The sequence below is a fragment of the Podarcis bocagei genome (assembly GCF_964188305.1).
Source record: "Podarcis bocagei genome assembly, chromosome: Z".
Classification (NCBI taxonomy): Eukaryota; Metazoa; Chordata; class Lepidosauria; order Squamata; family Lacertidae; genus Podarcis; species Podarcis bocagei.
The window spans coordinates 48453850-48468826 of NC_138140.1; the positions used below are offsets into that span (position 1 = coordinate 48453850).

Below are 14977 nucleotides of genomic sequence, written 5' to 3' on the forward strand. Positions count from 1 at the left end.
GCCTGTGCCTCTCCAGAAGCCAAAGGCTACAGAATAAGCAGAGGATGCTTTAACCAACCAGGCAGCTCCTCCTACATAAGGCTTCAAATGGTGCCAGCTCCCTGCAGACCCCACTTACCTGGAAGCTGCTTTAGCAGGTCTCATTGGAGCTATCCAAGGTCTGGTATGCTCTCTGACTGATTCCGACTTGCGAATGGGTGTTGCCTGCTCCATAGGTGAGCGTCAAGCACCCACAGAACTGGAGGTAAGGCAGCTTTGAATGTCGGTGTTGTGTGTGCATCTGAGGCCCTTTGTTTCTGGAACTGGGTCACCTATGGCTTGCTTGTTGTGCTAGTAGAATTGCCTTGCTGGGTTATTGTGGAGGCATTATTGTCAGAGGCTGATCCTCACACCTGAGAGTGAGGTGCATGGTGGCTGAGGTCAGGGTCACTTGGAGCTGTCCACTAGACAGCTGTTATGCCAGCAAAGCTCCTGTAAAGAGGGAGATATTTATATCATATATAAATATTGGGCATCATATTATATCGGGTAGCTCCTTCCCCTTCTTGATCAACCACCCAGCTCCCAATGGACACCTGGGTCATCTCTGGATTCTCCATGCTCCTGGGCATCAGTGCAAGGACCACCTAGCCCATGAGTGAGGAATCTCAGGTCCAGGGCTGAATGTGGCCCCCTCAGACCCCTTGGAATGCTCTGCCACACTCCCTTTTCCCAGGCCACAGACCCTCACTGGTGGTCCTGCTTTGCACTGTTCTGGAACTCTGATAAATTCCTCTTCCCTGCCTGGGTGGAGGATGCAAAGAGGTGTGTGCACAAGTGTAGAAACCAGCCTACTGCATAAAGGCAAAATTTTCATTTGTTGCTCTGCCTGCTTTTGCCTATGATCCCCCCCCCCCATCAGCATGGGCCCCTCAGAAGATTGCCTAGAAGGGAATGTGGTCCCCGGGCTGAGAAAACTTCCCCTCTTCTGATGTAGCTTACAGTTCTGTCACTCTGCTAGTGCTGTGCCAGACTACCTGTTTCCCCCTGCCTTTGCAAAGCCTTTGAACAGAGCTGTCTCCTGTCTTCTTAAAGCCCAGGCTCCCCCCTGAGCCTCTGGTGCCGCTTTCCACTGCTGAGATATAAATATTTAGGGATCGTCATCTCTTCCCTCTCCCAGTGACTTAAGCCTCTCTTGCAGCCAGCTTCATATGAGAGAGAGTTATATTTATACCAATGCCTTTGCTTATTGAGATGTTTATCGTGAAAACCCTCAGTTTTGCAAGCAAAGGCCTGGCAACTTTAGATGCAATATATGCTTACAAGAAATGAGGAATATAGCATTACTTTTCCTGATGCAATGCTAGTACTTCCGTCTCATTTTCTAATGTTCCTTTCACACTGCAATACCCGTTGTTGCATTACGGAACTGTGGATTTTTGACTGAAATGCCAGCATGCCAGGGTAAATGTCATTCACCCCAGTGAGTGCATGGCACAACACTGGACATCTCTAGACAATGCTGCTATTCCCCCACCCTTTCCACACTTGTGTGCTTATGTTCCCCTGAGATTCCCCCATGAAAACTGCAGGAAAGAACTTTATGCTGGTATGCTGCTTCAAATTTCATCCCTTTACTCCCACAGTTTTCCTGGATTAAGGGGGCTGCAAATGGATTCTTTTCTGGAACCAAATAACATGGAAATGAGTGCCAAGTGTGTACTATATTCCATTACTTTTCTAAAATGGGTCCCTATGTCAGGTGAAAACTCAAATCAGTTGCAAACTCAGTTACAAAAACACCCAGGAACTGGAATAAACTGTGTGAATGCAGCCTTGGTTCGCATTAGGGCTGGCAACAAAAGTCAGCATATTTGGGCCTCTGGAGAGGGTTCAATCCCCAGCAGGGGCCGACTGCCAAGAGCTCATTGCGCCCATTGCAATGAAGAGGCCAGCTCTCCAAGGGAGGATGAGCATGAATGATGTCTTGCTCCCAGACCTTCTGGAGCCTGGAGTCAACACTGCTTCTCATGGCAATTTAGAAAGGCTAAGAAGAAAGGCTCAATCTCTTAGCCATATTTAGAAGGATGCTAACAACACCTATGTAGATGTAAAATAGAGGAAGCAGAGATGAGCCACATTTTGCAGTTCCGGATGATGACATTTTGGAAATAAGCTGGCTTTGTAAAAGAGTCAGTGCTGCCCGGGGAGATAGAAATAGTTTAATAAAAACAGTTTTAAAAAGGAGAAAGAAAGAAAGAAATCTCTCTGCCTAGATTCTCTGTGTCATTCATACTTTTCTAAACTTCTACCATGTCACCTTTTCTTGAAACCAAGAAGTCCTGAAGGTTGCAAACTTTCTTCATGTGGATCACTTTGCTTGCCCTTTTCGTTTGTTTGCCTGGATGGAGAATGAAGAGGCGTCCATGAGGTCTGCATGTAGAAACTTACAACTTCTGCATGGCTAAAATCCCATTCCCTATTTTATAGGATTGCACCTCAATCCTACATGTCAGCAGTGTATTACGGGGGAAAAAAGCAATGGGAATAACTTGTCTACAATCCTGCACATATGTATGTGTCCTTGAAATTAAGCCCCATTGAACTTTCTCCCATTCTGAGCAACCGCATGCAGGCTGTTTATCTTGTTGGGGCCAGAGGAAAATCTATGCCAAGGTAATCTTGTGTGTGTGATATCTCACATGGAACACATTGCTCATGAATTAAGTATTTACCTCCCTCCTTTTTGATAGGGGAGAATGTAAAACATGGGCAGATCATTTAAGGGCTGCCAATGCTCATTATCTTCAAAACCTTCTACACAGGACAAACGTCACTTGAATTAAAATCATTTGGAGGGAGGCATCAGGGAGAAGAGAGGATGCAAAGAATGGAAAGAAGTAGCAGGAAAATGTGGCTGAGACACCAGTTCAGAGTTCCCAGAAAATGAACTCGCTCTGCAGTCATAAATAGCCAGCTCTGAAAAGCTTCTGGGGTTGATGGGACTGACATTGTTGGGCCGTAAGGCTTGCATGCTTACTTTTCAATGCTTGCTTTAGGTGCTGGGGTCTTCCTATGAGCAATTCAAGAGACGGAACATCTAGAGGAATGGTTAGAACCAGATTTCAGGGCAGAACTCTGGGGCCCTGCAGCCTCTCTGCCCCTCAGTGACGGCAGGCACAAGTGACAGCAGGACATGGGGCACTAGCCTTTTGGGACCCATAGACCCATTTGGAACATTCAGAATGTGACACAAGCACCGCAGTTACAAAATGGCTACCATAGGGGTTTGGCATCACACAAAATGGCTTCCACATCTAAAAGAGCCAAAAGAGGGCGGGTGGAAAATGGTGCAGCAATGTCTGCACCCCCATCAGCCTGCCATCAATGAAATAAACACATACCACACCCTCCAACATTTCTCTGATGAAAATAGGGACATCCCATTCCATAATGATACCTTTACTATTTATACCCCACACATCTTACTGGGTTGCCCCAGCCACTCTGGGCAGCTTCCAATGTATATAAAAACATAATAAAACATTAAACATTTTAAAAACTTCCCTATACAGGATTTCCTTCAGATGACTTGGGGGGTCGGATAACTCCATGCCTTCCAACATTTCTCCACTGAAAATAGGGACAGCCTAAGGAGAAATGGGACATTCCGGAATCAAATCAGAAGCCAGAACGGCCTCTCTAAATCAGGGGCATCCCTGGAAAATAGGGACACTTGGAGGGTCTGACATACACCTCAGAAACTGCTACACCAGACCCTCCATGCGTCCCTATTTTCCAGAGACACCTCTGATTTAAAGAAGTTGTTCTGGTTTCTGATTTGATCCCAGAATGTCTCACTTTTCCTTAGGGCACCTGTATTTTCTTCGGAGAAATGTTGGAGGGTATGCTACACTTGCTCACAGAGAGAAGCAGTCCTCTGATCAAAAGGCAGCATCTTGGCCCTCTGAAACCTGCCCAGGTGGGAATGCAGGCTTAAAAAGTTTCACCGCTTCTGATATGTATACAAACTCTCTTCCACTCCCTGCAGTTTTTGCTGGTCAAAATCTGCTGCATGGAAACTTCTTTGAGCCCAGTATTTTTTTTCCAGCAGGGAGCACCTGAATGTCACTGGAAGATTCACAAGCATGGCTTGAAGACAACAGCTGTCTCCTTTGCCCCTCAGCAGTTGGTATTCAGAGCTAGACTGCAGCTGAATGTGGAGGTTCTATTTTACTGTCATGGCTAGCAGCTGTTAAACACCACCTGCTGGGGAATATGAAGAGGAGAGTGTGATTGTGCTCATGACCTGCTTGCAGCCTTGCCAAAGGCTTCTTGTCAGAACAGAACACTGGAGGAGCAGGACCTTTGCTCTCATCCAGCAGAGCTCTTTTTACAGACACAACTTTTGGGAGAGCTGATGACAGAGGCACTTTCTTACTACCATGTGCAAAAACATCTCTTTTGCTCCTCCTTTGCCTCAGGCCAAACAGCTTTCTAGGTTTCTAAAGCCACATGAAACCTGCTTGACCATTTATGGCAAAGGGATAATGAATATATTCCACCTCATGGGCACTACCTGTTGCACTACCACGAACAGGCTAGCAGTGGGGCGGGAGAATAACACTCCCCTCTCTTCAGCCTGAGCTTTTATCAACCAAAGTATTTATTAAGCAAAGCAGGCAGAACCGGAGATGAGCTGGTACATTTATTTTAATATTTTGCAAAACAAATGTGTTGAGATTTGAAAAGGTGTTTTGTTTTGTTGTTTGTGCTCTGTGCTCCAGCATCTCCCCCTCCATCTAGAAATTTCAGCTTTCACTGCGGCCCTAAATATGAAGAAACTTTGAGATGCATGCCTATTCTTTCACACACACTCCAACCTCACTTCAATACCCCTGGCCGTGAACTTTCCTTTTCTGAATTTGCATTTAATGTTGTTTACTTGGGTTGGCTAGGTGGTGGAGGAGGAGATCACAGCCTTTTCTTTCTTCCTGCTGTATTATACTTTCAGAAATGCTTTTGGTTTTTTGGGGGGAAGACAGATAATTATACTTAACTTACATGGAGGTGGATTTCTTTCAAAATCCTTCACTCCTCCTGAAAGAACAAAGTAGCATAAAATGTATTGAGCTGTCTCTCTCCCTACTCCCTTCAATCTTTTCTGAACACAATCCCACAGTTGCCTGGACTTGAAGGTTGAGTTTTTAACTCACTATATTTCACACACATATATATACACACAAATTGTAAGTTCTCAGATTAAATATATACAACAGGGGTCAGCAACCTTTTTCAGCAGGGGGCCAGTCCACTGTCCCTCAGACCTTGTGGGGGGCCAGACTATATTTTTTGGGGGGGGGGTGATGCAAGAACACCACAAGCCCCAGTGGCTGCTTTCCTGTGTCTTGTGAGCGGCAGGGGCTGGCTGTGGCGGCAGGACGATGAGCGGCGCACAAAAGGGCTCCGGAGAGGGGCTGCTTAAAATGGCGGCCGCTGGAGCGCTGCTACTGCTGCTGGCACCAACAAAGCCCAGCCCCCTTCCTCCTCTAGGCAGGGCAGGGAGAAGCCAGGAGAAGGGAGGGAGGGAGGAGGCGGAGGTGGCACCGCCGTGTGAGGGAGAGGAAAAGAACGCGCGCACTGGCGATCCATGTGGTTTGCCTACCCATGACATACAACAAACTGATGCATTTTCTGGAATATTTCCACTCAGATCCCCCCCCCCCCGCCACTTCATAAACTGGTGTTTTCAGAATTGCATTAACAGGGATGCTGACCAAAGATCATTAGTGTCTTGGGTAGGAAAGAGAGATGTCAATTTTCCTAGTGCGTCTTAGATTATGGCACAGTCTCTACGGGTAGTATATACTTATTTACTTATTTTCTAGGATTCCTGACCGATCTTTTTTCCTCCCAACCTTGCTTAGCTTTCAATAAGGGTAGCTGCTACCTAATTTACTGAGGGTAAGGCCTTACAGTGGCTACTTTCCACAATGGCTGTGCTTTCCCTCCAATGTCGTAGGCATCATGCCTCTGAATGCCAGTTGTCTGGAATCACACATGCATACCCTCCAACATTTCTCTGATGAACGTCCCATTCCGTAATAAAAATTTTACTATTTACGCCATACACATCTTACTAGGTTGCCCCAGCCCACCCTGGGGGCTTCCAACATATATCTTCCATACCTGGGTAAGGTAATTGAGAGAGCGGTTGCTGAACAGCTTGGTAGGTTTCTGGAGGAAACATCGGCATTAGATCCATTTCAGTCCGGTTTCCGTCCTGGTTTTGGGACGGAGACGGCTCTGGTTGCCCTAACAGATGATATCCGTAGACAACTGGATCGAGGCGGGTCAGGACTGCTGATCCTTTTAGATTTGTCAGCAGCCTTTGACATGGTCGATCATGATCTTCTGGACCATCGCCTTGCAGACGTGGGGATACAGGGCATAGCCCGTAACTGGTTGTGCTCTTTTATCTCTGGTCGGGGACAGAGGGTGGCACTAGGGAGGGAAATGTCGTCACGCCACTCCTTGGTGTGTGGAGTGCCGCAGGGCGCAATTCTCTCCCCAATGCTTTTTAACATCTTTATGCGCCCCCTTGCCCAGATTATCCGGAGCTTTGGGCTGGGCTGTCATCAATATGCTGATGACACTCAGCTCTATCTGCTGATGGATGGCCACACCAACTCGGCCCCTTACACACTGACCAGATGCTTGGAAGCTGTGGCTGGATGGTTTCGTGGGAGCCGATTGAAACTAAATCCGTCGAAGACAGAGGTCCTATGGCTAGGTCGGGATAGCATGGGGATGAGGGACCAACTCCCTTCTCTTGCGGGGGCCCAATTAGTGCCATTGCCTTCCGTTAAGAGTTTGGGTGTAATCCTTGACGCCTCCCTTTCCATGGAGGCGCAAGTCACAGCAACAGCCAAGGCGACATTTTTCCACCTTCGCTGCATCAAGCAGTTGGTCCCTTACCTTTCCTGCCCCGATCTGGCCACAGTGATCCATGCGACAGTCATCTCCAGGCTTGACTACTGTAATTCGCTCTACGTGGGGCTGCCCTTGAAGCTGTCCCAGAAACTCCAGCGGGTACAGAATGCTGCAGCGAGGCTCCTCATGGGGTCTCTGCCATGGGAGCATATTCATCCAGTGCTTTTCAAGGTGCACTGGCTCCCGGTGGAGTACAGGGTCAGATTTAAGGTGCTGCTTTTGACCTTTAAAGCCCTTCACGGCCTAGAACCCTCGTACCTACGGGACCGCCTCGCCTGGTATGCCCCACGGAGAGCCTCAAGGTCCATAAATAACAACACCCTAGTGGTCCCAGGCCCTAAGGAAGTTAGATTGGCTTCAACCAGAGCCAGGGCCTTTTCAGCACTGGCCCCAACTTGGTGGAACGCTCTGTCTCATGAGACCAGGGCCCTGCAGGATCTGATTTCTTTCCGCAGGGCCTGTAAGACAGAGTTGTTCCACCTGGCCTTTGGATTGGAGCCAATTTGATTCCCTCCCCCCCCTTTCTTTTTTCTTTTCCTTCTCCTGCAATGAGGCTTCATTTTAATATTTTAATGTTCCATTATTTTAATGTTGTATTTTATTTTTGTTTTTAAGTTGTAATCACTCATCTTGTTTTTATTATTGCTTGTAAGCCGCTCTGAGCCCGGCCTTGGCTGGGGAGGGCGGGGTATAAATAAAAAATTATTATTATTATTATTATTATTATTATTATTATTATTATTATTATAATATATAAAAACACAATAATGTTAAACATTTTTTAAAATCCTTCCCTATACAGGATTGCCTTCAGATGGCTTGGGGGTTGGATAACTCCATGCCCTCCAATGTTTCTCCAATGAAAATAGGGACATCCTAAGGAAAGGTGGATGGGACGCGGGTGGCGCTGTGGGTTAAACCACAGAGCCTAGGGCTTGCCGATCAGAAGGTCGGGGCTTCGAATCCCCGTGACGGGGTGAGCTCCCGTTGCTCGGTCCCTGTTCCTGCCAACCTAGCAGTTCGAAAGCACGTCAAAGTGCAAGTAGATAAATAGGTACCGCTCCAGCAGGAAGGTAAACAGCGTTTCCGTGCGCTGCTCTGGTTCGCCAGAAGCGGCTTAGTCATGCTGGCCACATGACCCAGAAGCTGTCTGCGGACAAACGCCGGCTCCCTCGGCCAATAAAGCAAAATGAGCGCCGCAACCCCAGAGTCGGCCACGACTGGACCTGATGGTCGGGGGTCCCTTTACCTTTACCTTTAAGGAAAGATGGAACATTCCAGGATCAAATCAGAAACTGGGACGGTTTCTCTGAATCAGGGATGTCTCTGGAAAATAGGGACACTTGGAGGGTCTGCAACTGGAGAGAGTGCTGTTGTGTTCAAGCCTTGCCCATTGGGACACTGTGAGAACAGAATGTTGGATGAGGTGGGCCTTATTTATTTATTCCACCAAGGGTTTATTTTGCAAGGAGAGCTGTTTAGATAATTTGATTGGCTGGTGCTCCTCCCTTTGTTTTATATATGCTTTAATATGATCATTTCAGTAACATGGCAAAGCTTTGCACCCTGCCAGTTACCCTCTCGTTAGCTGCTCTGAACCATTTCGTACAGAAAAATAGGGAGCTAGATAGATAGTTAGTTAGATAGTTAGTTAGTTAGATAGATATAGATAGATAGATAGATAGATAGATAGATAGATAGATAGATGATAGATATAATAGCAGCATGGGACCCTAGCTCAGCTGCAGAAGACTCTCCAGTCAATCTTTGGCATAATCAGTTCTTTTAAAAGGCTCAGATTTGAAGTGGTAAACAAAAGCCCTCTCTGCTTAAGACCCCAAGGAGCTACTGCCACACAGAGTACAGTGGTACCTCGGGTTAAGAATTTAATTCGTTCTGGAGGTCTGTTCTTAACCTGAAACTGTAGCACCACTTTAGCTAATGGGGCCTCCCGCTGCCGCTGCTCCGCTGGAGCACGATTTCTGTTCTCATCCTGAAGCAAAGTTCTTAACCCGAGGTACTATTTCTGGGTTAGCGGAGTCTGTAACCGGAAGCGTCTGTAACCCGAGGTACCACTGTAGGTGTCACTGGGTAGATGGAGGTCCATTCTGAGGTCTCATTGCTCCTTTTTTTCAATATAGTTGGAAGAGCATGAGACTCTTAATCTCAGGTTCATGGATTTGAGCCCCACATTGGACAAATGATTCCTGCATTGCAGGGGGTTGGGCTAGATGGCCCTTCCAGCTCTACAACTCTATGATTCTGTGATTCAGCTTTTCTTTCACTGATGAGGTTGAAGCTCAAGTACAGTACAGGCTGAGCCCCTAGACATGTGATTGCTTGGTTCAGCTTTCAGTTATGTGGCAGACTTGGACCAGATGCCGCTTGCAGAAGGTGAAAACTTAAGGAAGCTGCTCAAATTGGTTTCTGCTGCAAATTAATTCTTAAATTAGAATGCCCTTGAGGTCTGTTTCTCTTTCTGGAATCTTGACTTCACCATTGCTAATAAATAAATAAATAGTGCCACAATGCTCATTTAGTTTTGGGGTGGCCAGTAAATAAAATGTAATGTTGTTTATTGATAAAAAGTATTGCTGTATTGCCATATCATAAAATATCTGGGCAATTTTCAATGATAAAATATAAAACACTGCTAAAAACAATGCAGATAATCATTAAATTGACTGGCTGTCTGTACTGACTGGCAGCAGGTCACTATGAATTCAGACATAAACCCAGTGTTAGGTTAAAAGGAGACAGAGTCACCCAGGACATCAATGGGCACATTTTGCCTGATATTGCATATCTGGGTTTCTTTTATTTTCCTTCTTACGGCTGTGGATTTGACAGATCTCAAACTGCCTTGTCTCCACATTTTGGCAGTCTTGGAATCTGGATTTTACACCTTTCAAGAACAATTCTCTCCCTCTTGCCCCCACCCTTCCTGCACATTATCCTAAAACATTTTTCTTTCTTTCTTTCTTTCTTTCTTTCTTTCTTTCTTTCTTTCTTTCTTTCTTTCTTTCTTATGCTCAGAAAGCCTATTCCCAGCTATGAAATGGGAAGAGTTTTGCCTTACACATCTCCCTCTGAAGGGTTTAATTCCTTAATGCATTGTGATGAACAGAGAAGTTCTAGAGCTGAGTTTCACTTATCCAGAAGTTTAATGGGAGATGCCATTTTTCTAGCCCAAATAAAGAGCAAGCACACTTGGTCCTCCTGTATGTTGGGTGTCGTGTGAGTGCAATGGAGAATATGGATGTCAGAGGTGAGCCAGCAGTAAATCATACTGTGCAAGTTAGAATTAACTCTTTATTAGCAAAAAAAAAAATCAATACAGGAGTTTCAGGCCTAATGAGCACAGCAATTCATATCTGGAAGGACTCATCCCCATGAAGCAGATGCTGAGACTGAAGGTTCCCGCCTCCCCACAGCTGGCCAGCTGCCTAAGCCCCCTCCTCTCCAGGGTTTTCCCGAAGCAATCAAAGACTGCTTCTGTGCATCCTCCACAATTTTCATACCTCTTGTGCTTCTAGGAGACAAGGAGGGAGAGGTGTTTGCAGGTGTCACAGCAGGAGGGGGAGACACCCACGACTCTTCACCAGCCTGACTCATCTCTGCCTCTTGACTTCCTCTCCTGCTTCAGCTTCTTCCTCTGATTCTGGACTCCTCTCTGCCACTGACTCTCCCAGCTCACTAAGCCCTGTTACCTTTTCAACTTCTGACACCTCCTCCTCCCAGTCTTCACCCACTTCTCCCTCTGACCATTCATCTTCATCCCACCAGCAATACCTGGGCTCTGAGACATCTTCCCCTGGGGGTTCCCCAGCTGGTTCCTCCCACCATTACTCTGCATCCAACCAGTCCATGACAGTGGACCACCACAGTTAATATGCAAGCTCAGACTCTCTTTCAAGGACAGTTGCCTGATTGTGTCTGATAGTATCTTATAAGCATTCACACCCCTAATACATACTCTCAACCTTCAAAAGGACCCTGGCTAATTGCTAACTGGGGGCAGAACATCCCCAATATAGACTCTTATTTTTAGCACATTCAGCTGTTTTAACAGTCTTCCTAATTACTGCTGTTCTGTCAACTGGCAGATGATGAGTTAGATCTTCAGGTATTAAACTCAGCTGAGATCTGGATTAACTTTGAAGTTCAAGCAGTGAGCGCTGCACGGCTGCGGAGCAGCACATAATTTTGAGCTTGATCCATAAGCTGCAGAATGAAAGCCGCGGCGTAGAACACCTCGGGCCACAGAAATTATTCTGCCTGTGAATCTGAAACGTACATGTCATCCTCAGACAGATGAACAGATCAGCTTGTCCAGGCCTAAACTGTGGCCTAAAGGCTGTTTATGATGCAGAAATGGGTTTGGGCAGCTAATTTTTTAGAGATAACTCCACTCCGAACGCTGCCAGTTTCCTCTCTTGCAATAAAGTAAAATTAAATGCAATACTATACTAGTTCACATAAATGACAGATGAACTTGTTTCTGAACTGTACCATTTCAGAATGCAGGTGGGGAGGATCACTGCATACACACACACGCACACGCGCACGCACGCACACGCACACACACACTTCCCTGTACAAATGTTTTGCCACATGCCATGGGTGGGTAGGACCAGAGGCAAAAATGATCAGAGTAACAAATGCCAATTTTACCTTTGTACAGTAATCTCATTTCTATGCACATACTTAGGGACGCGGGTGGTGCTGTGGGTTAAACCACTGAGCCTTGGGCTTGCCGATCAGAAGGTCAGCAGTTCAAATACCCATGACGGGGTGAGCTCCTGTTGCTCGGTCCCTGCTCCTGCCTACCTAGCAGTTCGAAAGCACGTCAAAGTGCAAGTAGATAAATAGGTACCACTCCGGTAGGAAGTTCAATGGCATTTTCCGTGCGCTGCTCTGGTTTGCCAGAAGCGGCTTAGTCATGCTGGCCACATGACCCGGAAGCTGTACGCCGGCTCCCTTGGTCAGTAAAGTGAGATGAGCGCTGCAACCCCAGAGTCGGCCACTACTGGACCTAATGGTCAGGGGTCCCTTTACCTTTTTATGCACATACCTCTGTTTCCTTCCCCCAGGCAAGAGAGAGGCATTTCCGGGATTCAGTCACACATTCCAGCCAGGAAAAAATACTCCATGTGCAAAGTAGGGGCAGTGAGGGAGGTGGTCTGGAAAAGGTCCCAAGGGCCAGACCACCTGCCCATATGAACGCAGGGGCTGACACCATCTATCTGCTTCCTCCTCTTTAGTTTGTGTTGCCCTTGTAGAACTCAGCAAGAGGAGGATAATGGAACTACTCATTTATTAAGAAAGGTTGCAGCATTTGGGATTTTATTTTATTAGTTTAGGGAAAAGGTGAGTAAGAGTTGACGTGATAGATGTTTATAAAATGGTGCATGGCACAAAGAAAGAGGGTAGAGAAGTGTTTTTCTTCCTCTCACACACCACTAGAACCCATGGATATCCAATGAAGCTGAATGTTGGGAGCTTCAGGACAGATAAAAGAAAGGAGCTCTTCACTGACTCCCTGAGGAGGCTGTGACGACCACCAGCTTGGATGGCTTTAAAAGAGGATTAAACAAATTCATGGAGGAGAGGGCTATTGTTGACTGCTAGTCATGATGGCTATGCTCTTCCATGAATGGAGGTGGTCATGCTTCTGAACACAAGGTGCTGGAAACCATAGAAGGGGTCCTGCTTGTGGGCTTCCCAACTAGAGCAACTGATTGGCCACTGTGAGACCAGGATGCTGGGCTAGATGGGCCTTCTTATATTCTTATGACAATACTGCAAATTAGTTGGCTCAGCCTGTCATTGACTCTGCTTTATCTCTGGTTGGTCTTCTGCCCAACCAGTCCTCCCAGCAGGTGATGAGAAGACCTCTGTCTGAGGCCCTGGAGAACCAGTAAGAGTGGATTGCTGAACAGTCTGCCCTGCTTCAAGGCAGCTTTGTATGCCCCACATTGTTTTCATACCTTGTTGTCAAGCTTTGAATTGCAGCTGCCACAGTTACGGTTATTTTTTAAAAAAAATTTTTGCACTAGATGTATTTGCCGCTCAGATGACGCAATTAATTTTCTTACTTGAGACTAAATTGCCGCAGGCCCATTTAGATTAATTTAATGAACATCTTTATCATGCCTTTTATCTGAAGATCACTCAGATACAACTGCCTCTGGACTGAAATTCAAAATCCTATCTGGTGGCAAAACCACAGCATCACGATGCCTTGTTGCGGAATGGTGCCCTTCAATGATGAATCACGAAGCGTGCTTTATTAGCATGGTTTATTCAATTTGTTGATGCTAATAATAACAACTCACAGCATTTATATAGCACAGCTTAAGTGTTCAACACGCCTCACATATTCTATCTCACAGATCCTTATGGCATCCTAATGGCATAGCTCTGGGAACACAGGAGAGACGATAGGCTTGCCTGCCTCATAGCTAGGCATGGTATGGAGAAAGTGGACTGTTGGTCCACTCTGGATGCAAGCTGGATGCACCGTGGGCGCATTCAAATGTCTGAAATATTTTGCTGGTTTCCCTCATTACAATGCTAGTGCTTCTGCCCTGCTTTCCAATGTTCCTTTTACAGTGCTGTACCAAGCTGAGTGTTGGAAGATTCTGGATGTATAAAAGGAAGTACTTCTTTATGCAATGCCTAGTTAAAATGATGGGAGGCACTGATGGCCACCAACGTGGGTGGCTTTAAAAGAAGGTTGGACAAATTCTTGGAGGAGAGGGCTGTTGGATCCAACTTGCCGGTTCCTGTAGGCACCAGGTTGGCCACTGTGCGGAACAGGATGAAGGACTAGATGGGCCATTGGCCAATCTTGCATTGTGAAACTACTGCTTTTCAGCTGATATACTGGAATGTTGTGCTAAATTTCATTCACATCAGTGGGCATAGCGTGACACATCAAAGAACCTCATTGGACAACGGCACTACTCCCCCACCATTTCCACACATGCAAGTTTCTGTCCCCCATATGAAAACATGAAAGAACTGTATGCTAGTATGCAGCCCCATATTTTGCCATTTTACTCTCATGATATTCCAGGCCACGAGGGCTGCAAAGGGATTTTTCTAGAATCAAATTACATAGAAATTAGCACTAAACATGCACCATGTTCCATTAGTTTTCTAGAAGTGGCTTTTATGCCATGTGAAGCTTTAGGGAAACTTTGGAGAAGTGGAATAAACCAACTTGTGAAGTTTTGAATTCATGGACATCCAGGGTGGAGTCATAGAATTGTGGAGTTGGAAGGGACCCCAAGGGCCATCTAGTCCAACCCCCTGCAACTCCTGCAAGGCAGGAATCTCAACTAGATCATCCTGTTAGACCTCTGTTTAAAATCCTTCAGTGAAGGAGAGTTCACTAAAATCCAATGAACTAAATGAGTCTTCTCTGAATAAGCTTAGCTGAATACCGTTCCCACTGAATCTGAATATTGGAAGATTCAGGATGAGCAAAAAAATGTACTTATTCACATAGCATATGGTTGAATTTGCTCCCACAGAAGGTGGTGGCTGTCAACTTGGTGCCAGAACACCTGCTTTGCATGCAGAAGATCTCAGGTTTGCTCCAAGGTTCAATTAAGGTAGGGCTGGGAGAGCCTCCTATCTTGATACCTGGGGAACTGAGCCAGTCAGAGTAGACAATATTGAACCCAATGGATGAATGGTCTTACTCAGTATAAGGCAGCTTCCTGTGTTCATTAAAAATCATAGTTCATAGAACTGTAGAGTTGGAAGAGACCATGAGGGCCCTGCAATCTTTTGCCCAGTGTGGGGTTTTTACCCTGTGTTGGGCTTAAACCCAAGGCCCTGAGATTAAGAGTCTCATGATCTACCAACTGAGCCACGCTCCACCTCATCCCATTTCCTCTTTTTGGAAAAGGGGAAGAATCCTCCAGAATCTCATCTGTTTCTGCCTGTTTGTTTTCCAATCTTCCTCCAGCAGGAGTTTGTGATTTGATGTGCG

General features: G+C 46.2%; 1 protein-coding gene and 1 long non-coding RNA gene across 7 annotated transcripts in view; one reads left to right on the forward strand and one right to left on the reverse strand.

Moving 5' to 3' along the window:
- Positions 1 to 14977, forward strand: part of FGF13 (fibroblast growth factor 13) — a 256086-nt gene that overhangs the window by 60784 nt on the left and 180325 nt on the right. The window lies entirely within an intron of this gene.
- LOC308578608 lies at positions 2188 to 3936 on the reverse strand. The gene is made up of 2 exons (XR_014004029.1): positions 3020 to 3936; positions 2188 to 2380 (listed from the first exon to the last, which is right to left on the reverse strand). It is a non-coding gene; the product is annotated as an uncharacterized lncRNA (long non-coding RNA).